The following is a 12,517-nucleotide window of genomic DNA, read 5'->3' on the forward strand; positions in this document are numbered from 1 at the left end:
CTCAAGGGAGAGTGAAATTCCCAGTCTGGATAGAAGCTTCCGCCAGAGCCTCTGAGCTTGTCAATTGCCCCAGTTCACTTTTCCCCTGGGTCTGGCTCCTAAGACGGCAAGCAGGACGGCAGGCAGCCAAAGCATCTTTTTCTGGAAACCCTTCGCCAAATCAGGACTCTTCTTGAGGCCAGCAGCAGCAGGCTCGGAGCCTGCGCTGCTCTGCCTTCGCTCACAGAAACAGCACTGCTGGATTCAGACTCTCCTGGGATCCACCAGGCTGGGGGAAAAAGTGTGACTTCTTCTCTCCCTTCGGATCCGTTCGCCTTCCCGAGAACCCCAGTTTCATATGAACTCCCCTTCTTCACGACAATCTTCAGGAAGTCACAGACCCCAGCTTCAGCGTCACCAGCTGATCCTGAGCCAGACCCGGGGGCAACCAGTCAGCTGGTCGCGGAGCTCAAGACACAGAGCCAAGAACTGTGCAGCTCCGCCGAGAAATACTAATAACTGTCGGCGGAGCTGCCGGTGGTGCCGAAGTCGCTGTTGCAGTGCTCGCATCCTCCGCATGCTAATGAAGCCGTGACGTCAGCAAGTCAGTCACGGCATCTGGATGTCCCGTCCCCTCTGCCCAGCGCTGAGATTTATTTACATGTAAATTACCCTCGCCTTCCAAATCAATAATCCCCAAGCCAGGAAGGAGGAAGAAAGCCTTTGCTGGATGCAAACGCCCCAGCAACACAACCTCCAAAGGGGTACAAAAATATCACATAGGAGAAGAGAAGCTTTAAAGATGCACACCTTTTGTTTTGTTTTTTTTTAAAGGCTGTGCTCTTATGTGCCAGGGATCAGATCTGGGCACAGTTATGAACCTGAGCGCCTGTTTCAGATTATGTGCTGCATCAATGCAGGGTGCAATCAGAGCTCTCCCCCACCCCCAATTGTCTCTACTTTCTTTTTCTTTCTTTTCTCTCTCCAACTTTCATTTCAGGGAATTTTCTGGCTTGGGGCTATGTCATCCTTGATAGTTTGTGCACCTTTAGATAAAACCAAATGATTGCTTTCCTCAAGTGCTTGGCTGTTGAACTGGCCACTCTGTCAAGCCTGACCCCAGCACCAAGTGAGCACTAGAGATGACAAACCAGAGAGCTTCCCAGACGCTTCTTAGGGCCACTGGAACCTTAGAAAGCACAACTTTCATCTCTCCCCTTTTCCCATTAGAAACTGAGGTTCTGAATGGAGAAGCAGCTTTTCCAGGGCCACGGAGGGATTCCAGCAAGGATGGGCCAGAACATTTCCTGGACCTCAGTCTACAGCTCTGTTAAAGACCTTTGGGTCTTTAATCTCCATCTTTCTGTACCAACAAAGAGGCCTATCCAAACAGTCAGGAAGAAAGAACTTTATAGTATTGGATAGCCCTGGGTTTAAATCCTGACTTTGCTTCCTGTTAGAGATGTGACCCTAAGCAGGGCACTTCCAACCTTAGGGTCTATAGTTTCTTCATCTGTACCGTCCTTTTATTCAATAAATATGTTCTGAGTACCTACTCTGTGCCAAGAACTTCTGGGAACTGGGTACAGGTACGTGTTCGCTCTAATGTAATAAAGTAAAAATACTGAGTGGAATGTGGTGAAGACTAACACAGTTACCAGCAACAGAAAATACGGAGAAGTAAAGTGAAAATCTCTCGGTCGTATCCGACTCTTTGTGACCCCATGGACTGCAGCCTGCCAGGCTCCTTTGTCCATGGAGTTCTCCAGGCAAGACCACATGAGTGAGTAGCTGTTCCCTTCTCCAGGGGATTTCCCAGCCCAGGAATCAAACCAGGGTCTCCTGCGTTGCAGGTGGATTCTTTACCAGCTGAGTGACCAGGGAAGTCTAAATATGGAGAAGGAAATGGCAACTCACTTCAGTATTCTTGCCTGAAAAATCCCATGGACAGAGAAGCCTGGCAAGTTCTGGTCCATGGGGTTGCAGGGAGATGGACATGACTGAGGGACCAAGCACAATAGCAAGTAACAGTTATTTCTGATATTTTGGGTGAAGTAAAAAAAAAAAAATGCACTAAGCTTTCCTTCCACTGGGCTGGCCATAGTATCTCTTCTCATATCCACAGTCCTCTTTTATTGTTTAAAATAATTCTTCTTTCAGTGCTGTCTAGGCAGTGTGCTGGACTCTGCCTGCAATGAGGATGCAGTGTGGGGTCCTCAAGTGGAGGTGAGGGAGGGGCTGGGGAGAGGTGTATTCCATAATGCAGAAGTGTCCCTGAGGACAAAGCAGCCAGCACGGCTCCTTGCCCACACTCTCCACTCCCCTGCCTGAAGAACCCACCCCCATGAGCTCTGCCCTTTCAGCTGGAGTTCCTGAAGCTTCAAATGAATCTCTTTGTGGGATATGGGGAAGTTAAATTGTGTCTTTTGTTATACATAATTGTATTAATAATGCTTAATAACTTCTTTCAAACTGCTTCTCTCTGCTTCACAGAAGATCTTTCATGGTGAAAATTGTGGGACGTGGAAAAACTTTTTACTAATAGAAACTGAATACAAGCCAATGAGTCATACTCTGCTTCAGGTCTCCATCACACAGAACTCAGAGGACGTGGGGAAGCAAATGCTTCCCCCACATCTCAATATCCTTCAAGGAGATGATCAAATAAACCAGCCTGGGGCCACCAATGGCCAAGTGGAAGCAGTGACACCCTACTCCAGAGTGATCATGGGCAAGTCACTTCAACTTTCTGTGCCCCAGTTTTTTCATCTGAAGATAAGCCCTTCTGATGTACTTATTATTGTCAAGATCATAGGAGAATCACGAGAAGCAATTCACAAGTGATGGGCAGGGAAGCAATGAAGAGGAATGCAGAGCAGAATGCGTGAAAAGTGATTTATCTTCACCTGGAATAAATCTGGCACATGACCATCCATTTCGTAAGGGGGCAGGGTGTGACAAGAGGTCTGGAATAGAGTGCCTGCAGTCAGACCTCGGCTCTAACATTGGCTAACTGTCTGACTGGGGGCCTTACGTTCTTCTCTAAAACAAGAGGGGCTTATTTTTACAGAACTCTTTTGAGGAGCAAATAATCCTCAGTGTGAAGTCCTCAGCACTGGACGGAGCACCCAGCAAACATTCAATGAATGTTAGCTGTTGGTCGTGGAAGTGATGACCCTTTAGTTACTATTCATTTTGGCACCACTAGTTAATGACCAAACTTCAGAAGGCAGGAGAAAGTGGGTAAACAGAAAACAGCCAAATCTTCCCCATTCCTAGGGTACCACTCAAAAGTTTCACCTAAGTGAGCTGCTGACACAGTCTTCCTCCATGAAGCAACACAGATACTTTTCAATTGCTATGAAACTGGGAAGAAAGCAGGGAAAATGACAAAGAAGCCCCAGCGGTCTCCTTCCCCTGAATCTACACAACGGAGAGAGACAACTGTGTTTCTGGCAAGCACTGGGTCCTTCATCCACTCATTCATGGAACCATCCACTTATTAAATGAGCTCCTGTTTGTCAGTCAGTGTGCTAGGCCTTAGGGACATCGAGGTGACCAAGAAAGACATGGGCTCTGCCTTTAAAAAGCCAAGAAATCAGAGGGGAAGACAATTAAGCAAGCAATTAGAGGAGAGCATGACGCATGTTATGATAGGTGAGTGCAGAGTTCTTGAAGGTCTGATTGCAGTCAGGAGGGGGTGGTGGTGCAAAATTACGTGGCCAACGTCCCTTTGACAGGGAGTGCTCTGTGACTGCAGCTCAGAGGTGGGGAGCTGGAGAGCTGTGCGTTACCCTTGCAGGAGATGGCTGAAATCACAAAACAGGGATCGATAATTCCCTGTGACAATTATTTTCATCCTGGAGAATATTGTTCTATTCTGGATTTTGGGAAAATATGCCATTAGGAATTGGACAAGGTGAGGCAACAACTACTTTGGAAATTTAGAGGTCTGGTAAATAGGGATGAAGCTCATCCTGTTTTGACACAACAGAGTGAAATGGCAGGTTCCTGACAGCGAACTTCTTGGGGGTGGGGGAGGGGAGAACTGGCAGCACTTGTGAGACCTTCAGGACCTTCTATTGAGATAGCACAGTATTATTTTCACACATACAGTATACAGGAAGAGAGACAAGGAGGCCAAGGTTGATTGAGGCTGAAGTCATCAGGAATCAAGAAGAATGTGATCTGAATCATGAAGATCAAAAAAAAAAAAAAAAAATTGAGGCGGGGTAGGGGGGATGAAAAACCAAGGTTATAGGGGAAAGGTCTTACTAATAAGCATGACACAAAATCCAGAAGTCCTAAATGAAAAGAGTGCTAAAAGTGTCATGGTCAAATGTGAGCTGGTAGAGAGGGTGTTGCAGATGGGGCAGGGGTACAGATGTAAGGGGAAAGCACTCGCACAGAGCAGAAGTAAGAAGCTCCCCTGCAGAAGTACCAGGTGGTGCAGCAGCACCAACAGGACACTGGCAGGTCATGACAAAGAGACCGCTTCACACACGCGAGAAAGATCAAATCATCTTTCCATTCCGCCCGCATTAGTCAAAATCTTGTTAGAGGATTATGGGGAAAGGGTAATCGAATCACGGCTGGTTATCTTGCAGAAGAGAAGGGTAAGTGATGACAAGGGCTGTGGCCTCTGAGATGAAGGGCTGTAATGAGGACAGTCATAATGAACAATTTTTTATCTCCATCTTCATAGGTGTAAAATAAGGAGGAATGGATTTTCAATGAACTAAAGAGGGATTTCACTTGGACCTAAGGAAGACGCTTGAATCTGAAGATGATATGAACTGGCCTGGGTCACTCAGAACAACGGCACTGTTTTTGCTCTTAGGGGCACTTTACAGAGATCAACATAGCCCCGGACCTGGCCAGTTTACACTAGTACCTCTAGCTCTGAAATTGTGAAATCTTAACTACTATAAGGGATATTACCAAGTTTCAAAACACTTATCTAATAAAGGTCTTAAACTCACTTAAGTTTAATTTTATTTAAAAAGGTATGTATGCATAATTAATATATATACACATACTGTAAATATATATTTTAAAAGAATATATTATTTAAAATTTACTATAACTTGTAATTTATATAACTTCATATATAAAGCTTATTTATATTATAAACTTTAAGTATATAATATATATTTTATTATTCTTTAAAACTTACAAGTTATATAATTTTGTATATAAAACTTATTTATATTATAAATTTTAAGTATATAATATATATTTTATTATATATTTTTAAAGACTACGTTTTTTAAAACTTTATAGTATGTATGTGTATAGTGCATAAATACACATATATATATACACACATACATAATATAAAGAGAGAGAGATTGTTTTATATAGCTTTAAATAATCTACTCAAGATTGGTTCTCTGACATTTAGATTTCAAAATCCAGTCAATTTTTCAAAATGAAGAAGAGGAGGTTGACCAAAAATTGTTACATTAGTTGGTATAGGCTAGGCTATTATGCAGTAACAATCGTAGACCTCAGTTATTTAACACAAAGAAAATTGATTTTTCACTCAAAGTTGGTTGGAGGCCCAGAGCCTCTCCAGGCACCTCCATTCCAAGCAGCAACTCGGGGATCTAGTTTGCTTCTTCCCTGTGTATCTGTGACCTCAACACATAATTTCTAAGTTGCAGCAACAGAAGAAGAGAGAATTGGAGATGCCTTTAGGTGCCTCAGCTTGGAGGTGAATTAAATCACTTATATTGGTCAAACAAGTTCCATGACCTCACTCCACTGCAAAGGGACTGACACTTGTATACCCGGAAAAAAGAGGAAAAGAACAGATTATGAAGAGTCCTACCAATGCCTACCACAGCCGTCAAATTTTATTTTTGCCATGTAAATTCATTTTTTAAAAAATAACACAATCTCCTAAACCCACAATGTCTTATTAAAAGTATGTTTAACATCAAAGAAATGATAATAGTCCTAAATGAATACTAGAGATCAAAACTGCATCTGTTTTGCCCCAACAGGGAGAAAACAAAATATTTTAGAATTTTATTAACTTCCAAGCAACAACATATAACCCATGTAAGCATACAGAAAATAAAAGCGACTTGAGGAGTTTCTCTACTGCAGGTAAACACAAACAAGGCACCCAAAGGTGGAACTGCCTTCATAAAATAGAAATACCTGAAACAGATTCTCCTCAAGAGATTCTAACTACTTTTCCAATTCAGACTCATAATAAGCTGCCTCCTCCAACAGGCAGTGGGCATTGTCCTTGAAAGAGCCCAACAAAAAGACCTGAATCTAAATCCAACTCTATTACCTCCTAGCTGCATGACCTTGGTAATTAACAACCAATCACCTTTTCTAAGTTTCAGTTTCTCCATCTATATAATGGAGACAGATAAGTTACTTTATATGAAGGGCTTTGTAAAGCACCTCACATATAACAATATAACAGGATATACTATTATTTCCCATTGGGTTTTCACAGAAGGGAGCAAGAATAAGAAATGCAGCCGTAAATGATAAAATTGTTCACGATAAAGGTAAGAATTACTCCACTCGATAGCACCCCTTTTTTCTCACCCATTTATATAAGATTCCATTATCATAAATGCGTCTCAGACCATAGACACATTCTGCATCTTGTGAAAAATAACCTGACACACTTTAAATCCAAAAAAGAAAGAGGCCTTCCTTTTCTTTTTTTTCCCACCACACAGGAATCAGCCATATTTCATACATTTTAATTATTCTTGATCCCAATAATCTAATGCACAAAATTTCAACATAGCCTTTTATCCTCTTTTAATTACATTAATTAAAAGGAGAAATAGGGACAAGCAAGTGTGGGCAAATCAAAACGAAAGACTGCTCCCTTCCCCCAAAAGATTAAAAACTGCATCAATGATTTAAACATGCTTACCATCACACATTTCCATAAAAATACTGTTAAAGTGACTGCGTGTGCTAGCAAACATTACTTTTGTTTTAGATAAAGAAAGCTGCACTTATTACAGCAGCTTTTTGTAACTACTAACTTTCACTTAACAGCAGAATAAGAAATTGAATTTTCTCTATGTAAAGAGCCAGGAGAACCACCAAGAATTGTACAAGGGCGCTTCAGTTTTCCAGCACTTTCTAAATGCAGGCACTCAAGCTCCTGTATCCTTCTTTTGGAAGAGAATGCTGGAAAAATGGACGATACCCTGGAAAAGATTGAAAAATGACTCTGCCTCATAAAATACCAAACTGGCAACAGAGATCTGTCTCAGGAAAATTATCCTGGACACAGAGTGTCACAGATGTGTAAACTGACATACTGTTTTTCGCGAGCACTGGGAAGGATTTATAACTCACGTGCTTTGCACAGTATCTCATTTGATCCCAGATCAGAGCTCTGATTATCCTCTATTGTACAGATGAGGACACTGAGGTTCAAAAGGGATAAAAGGAAGACACAAGGACCCACAGCTAAGATGTGGTCCTGGGTCTGATTACCGAGTTTGTATTTCTTCCTCTAATTCAAAGGCTCTCAGCCAACCTTTCAAAAAGCAGGTGTGTCCCAATAAGGGTGCAATACGTTGGGATTACCTTACTATTAAAAACAGACAAAAAATGTAGACGGTTCCCTGGTCATCTAGACTAGATGAATTCCTCTGTACAAAACTCACAGTCCTGCTGTCTTAGATGTGTGTCCTTTCTGTTAGAACCCGTGTCCTGTCACATAGATTCTACAACCGTGGATGTAGTTCTGGTCCATCCACGTTCAATGTTAATGATAACTTCATTAGTGCCTCTCTCTAACTAGACTGTACATCTCTGAGAGCAGGGACCGGCCTTTTCTGGCTCACCATTTTATTCTGAGCACCCAGTCGAGTGGCCAGTGGCCTGACAGCTAATGAATATTTGCTGAATGGATATAAAGTCTGACAATGATTTTTCTCCTCTAGGAATTAGAGGGAATTTTGGATTATTCCTGTAAGAACATCTCTCTGCTCGTGTGCATTCCAACACGATTTTGTGAGTGGGAAAGGAAAAGATGGAGTGAATCTCTCTGACTTGCTTAGTTAAGCTACCAGGATGTCACAGGCTCCCGGTTTTACTCCCACCCTCTAGCTGTTCTTCCTCACCTCCCTGACAGCTGAACACTGGATTACCTCAGGGCTCAGTCCTGAGACCTCTTCTCTTTTCTATCTACATTCACTTCTTTCATCTGCTCCAGGATCTTAAACACCACCTTCATGGCCAACTCCAGGCCATTCTTATTCCACGAACACAAGGCTTATGGATCCACCTGCCAATGTCACATCTACACTTGGATGTCTAAAAGGCTTCTCACATTTAACAAGTCCAGATCTCAGTTCTCAATACCACCCTCCTCCCCCACCAGCAAATCTGCCCATCTGCAGTATTCACTATCTCAGTGAATGGCAACTGCATCTTTCCTGGTTAAAAAGAAAACACCTTCGAGTCACCCTTCACTCTGTTCTTCCGCTTGCCCTTGACGCCTCATCCACGAGTTGGCAAACCGCATCCCACTAGCCAAGTGGATGTTTCATGTTTTTGCAAACAGCATTCGATTGGAACATAATGCTACCCATTCATTTATTTATCATCTACAGCTACATTCATGCTTCCTCAGAACTGAGTAGTTGCAACAGAGACTGTTTGGCCAGCAAGCCTGACATATTTACTATCTGACTCCTGAAACTCAATGTTTTATAACCTTTGACTAGTCCTGATGGCTCGACCTTCAAAACACAGGCAGAATGTAATATCACTCTATCACTTCCACTCTCCTCACCCTGCTCCAAGCCACTACCACCTTTCTCCTGGATGGAGATGCGAGCCACCATCAACCCTCCCCTCTACTTTTGCCCCTTTCAGTCTATTCACAAAACCATGATCATAGTGTTTCTCGGAAAACAAACATGAAAGCATGTTACACTTCCACTCAAAACCCATCAATGCTGCTCATCTCAGAATGAAGCCCCTGAGATCTCTGCCCCATGATTTCTCTGACACCAACTCTGGCTATTCTCCGCCCTGCTGTCATTCTAACACCAGTCCCCAAACATACCAGGCATATGCCTGCCTAGCAGTCTTTGCACTTGTTCTTCCCTCTGCCTGAAATTTTCTTCTTGCAGATGGTAGCCTGGCCCATCTCTTGTCTTTTCAAGTCTTAAAAATGTCACCTCAGTGAGGGCTCCCCATTCTACCGGTGACTGTTTCCCTCCCACCTCCCTAATACTACCAAACCTGTTCCTTACTTTATGTTTCTCCATAGCACTTAGCAATCTTAAAAGCAATTTTTTAATTGTGATAATTTATAAACCACAGAGTTCACTCATTTAAAGCATACAATTCAATAAGTTTTAGTATATTCACAGAGGTGTGCAACGCTTATCAGAAAATAATTCTAGATTTTCCACCAACCATGAAACAAACCTCTTGGCAAGTAGTATCACTCCCCATTTGCCCCCACTGTTCTAGCCCAAGGCAAACACTAATCTACCTTCTGTCTCTAGAAATTTAACTATTCTGAACATTTCATATAAATGGAATCATATAATATGTGACCTTTTGTAACTGGCTTCTTTCATTTAGTGTGATATTTTCAAGGTTCATCCATGATGCAGCTTAGACCAGAGCCTCATTCCTTTTCGATGGAATGAATAATATTCCATTGTATGAACATACATTTTATTCATCCATTCATCAACTGATGGACATTGGGATGTTTCTACTTTCTGATGAGTATCAATAATGCTATCATGAACATTTGTGTCCAAGTTTTTGTGATTACGTTTTCATTCTTCTTGGGTATGTATTTAGGAATGGAGTTGCTGGGTCATGTGGTAGATAACTCTGTCTAACCTTTTTAGGAACTATTACTAGTGTCTTTGTCAAGATTGCAAAATAAGCTGTTAATCCTACTGGGGGTTCCCCTGAATGTGACTGGCTGCTTTTTTCTTATTGTTTTCGAGATTTTCTCTTCACTTTTCAATATTTTTACTAAGATGTTTATCAGTGAGGCTGTCTTTTGATTTATTTACTTGGAGTGCATTAGCTTCCTGGATATATGGACTAATATTTTTGCATCAGATTTGGGAAGTTTTCCACTATTATTTTTTTTTTCATTGCTTTAATTTTTCTTTTTATTTATTTTTTCCCCAATTTTATTTATTTATTTTTTTCAAGTTGAACAGACTAAATTTCTTTAAACAAACTTACTTATACTCTAGAGTCCTTTAAAAACTTAATAGCATTTATACATTGAAGGTATTTGATTTTCTTGTAACTAGCACTTCAAATGCAACAAGCATTTGAAGCAACAAGCATTTGACCCAACAAGTAAAACTTTCTACAGTTTATAACTTTTATAAATAAAATAAATTAAATGTACAGTGAATAAGTTCTCTGAAATATTTCAATATTTCTGCAGGTTTAGTAACATCGTAAAATACATTTCAACTAAAATTCACAAATCTAAAAACCTGTTAGGCATTTTTAGGCGTTTTAAGTTGGAAATGAAGACCAATGTTACATCGTAATATGCCAATTACAAATAGTACTTCAAATAGCAAATACTACAGTTTGTCCCAAACTTTAAAAACTATTCATGAACTCAACACTGAACTATTGATGGCTATGAGAATTGTTCCTAGCCTTTTTGAAAATTTCAACCCATTTACGTTTAAGGTAATTATTGATAAGTACGATCCCGTAGCTATTTTCTTTATTGCTTTGGGTTCAAGTTTATACATTCTTTCTGTGTTTCCTGTCTATAGAAGATCCTTTAGCATTTGTTGGAGAGCTGGTTTGGTGATGCTGAATTCCCTCAGCTTTTGCTTGTCTGTAAAGCTTTTGATTTCTCCTTCATATTTGAATGAGATCCTTGCTGGGTATAGTAATCTGGGCTGTAGGGTATTTTCTTTCATCACTTTAAGTATGTCTTGCCACTCCCTTCTGGCCTGAAGAGTTTCTGTTGAAAGATCAGCTGTTATCCTTATGGGAATCCCCTTATGTGTTATTTGCTGCTTTTCCCTTGCTGCTTTTAATATTTGTTCTTTGTGTTTGATCTTTGTTAATTTGATTAATATGTATCTTGGAGTATTTCGCCTTGGGTTTATCCTGTTGGGGACTCTCTGGGTTTCTTGGACTTGGGTGATTATTTCTTTCCCTATTTTAGGGAAGTTTTCAACTATTATCTCCTCAAGTATTCTCTCATGGTCTTTCTTTTTGTCTTCTTCTTCTGGGACTCCTATGATTCGAATATTGGAGCGTTTAACATTGTGCCAGAGGTCTCTAATATTGTCCTCATTTCTTTTTTCCTCTCTGTTTCATTTATTTCTACAATTCTATCTTCTAGTTCTCTTACCCTGTCTTCTGCCTCTGTTATTCTACTGTTTGTTCCCTGCAGAGTGTTTCTGATCTCATCTATTGCATTATTCATTGTATATTGACTCTTTTTTATTTCTTCTAAGTCCTTATTAAATCTTTCTTCCATCTTCTCAATCCTTTTCTCTAGGTTATTTATCTGTAACTCCATTTTGCATTGAAGATTTTGAATCATTTTCACCATCAAAATTTGAAATTCTTTATCAGGTAAATTCCCTATATCTTCTTCTTTTGTTTGTGTTGGTGGGCAATTATCTTGTTCCTTTACTTGCTGGGTATTTCTCTGCCTCTTCATCTTGCTTATATTGCTTTGCTTGGGGTGGCCTTTCCCTCTTCTTGCAGTTTGTGGAGTTCTCTTTATTATGTAGTTTCTTCTCTGTGTGTGGGGTTGGACGGGTGATTGTCCGGGTTCCCTGGTTAGGGAAGCATGTGTCGGTGTTCTGGTGGGTGGAGCTGGATTTCTTCTCTCTCCTTTAGAAGACAATGGGCTGCTTTTCTGGGAGCCTGATGTCCTCTGCCAGTATTCAGAAGTTGTTTTGTGGACTTTACTCTGCGTTCAAATGTTCTTTTGACGAATTTGTGGGGGAGAAAGTGGTCTTGCCATCTTATCCCTCCGCCATCTTGTTCCTTCCTACCCAGAACACTGGATTCTTATATTCCACTTGGTCGTGGAGTATCTCTTCCCAGCTGCTCCAGCAAGGCGCAGCCGCTGTACCTTACCTTGGACGAGGGGTATCGCCTCAAGGTCGCCCCTCCTGCTTTGAATGTGGATCAGCTCCTCTCGGCCCTCCGGTGCCCAAGCAGCCACCGCCTTCTGAACGTGGTACAGCTCCTCTCGGCCACCGCCCTAACCCTGGGCGCGGGGTAGCTCCTCTCAGCCACGATTCTGCACGTGGTCGGCTGCGCCGGAGCCGGGCGTCTCTCGCGCCTGCGCCGCCGGAGCCGGGCGTCTCTCCTCCACTATTATTTCTTGAAATAATTGTTTCTCTGTTCCTTCATCTGGTTCCATTATGCATATGTCAGTATACTTAAAGGTATGTCACATTTTTCAAAGATTCTGGTTTTTCCCCTCATTCTTTTTCTCCCTACTCTGCAGACAGAATAATCTTTTTACTGATCCATCCTTTAGTTTGCAGATTCTTTCTCC

The 12,517-nt window shown here is 41.5% G+C and overlaps 1 protein-coding gene across 4 annotated transcripts in view; it reads right to left on the reverse strand.

Moving 5' to 3' along the window:
- PRICKLE2 (prickle planar cell polarity protein 2) overlaps positions 1-12,517 on the reverse strand; it is a 384,940-nt gene that overhangs the window by 122,286 nt on the left and 250,137 nt on the right. Inside the window, exon 1 of one of the 4 annotated variants that reach the window (XM_055414261.2) lies at positions 1-1,741. The exons of the other annotated variants lie outside the window; for them this stretch is intronic. The gene's annotated coding sequence lies outside the window, so the exon portion shown is untranslated. Of the gene's footprint in view, positions 1,742-12,517 lie in introns of those variants that run through there. 4 annotated transcript variants of the gene reach the window in all.

This window comes from Moschus berezovskii, chromosome 24 (assembly GCF_049115385.1).
Source record: "Moschus berezovskii isolate FMDL1 chromosome 24, NW_MosBer_1.0, whole genome shotgun sequence".
Taxonomy (NCBI): Eukaryota; Metazoa; Chordata; class Mammalia; order Artiodactyla; family Moschidae; genus Moschus; species Moschus berezovskii.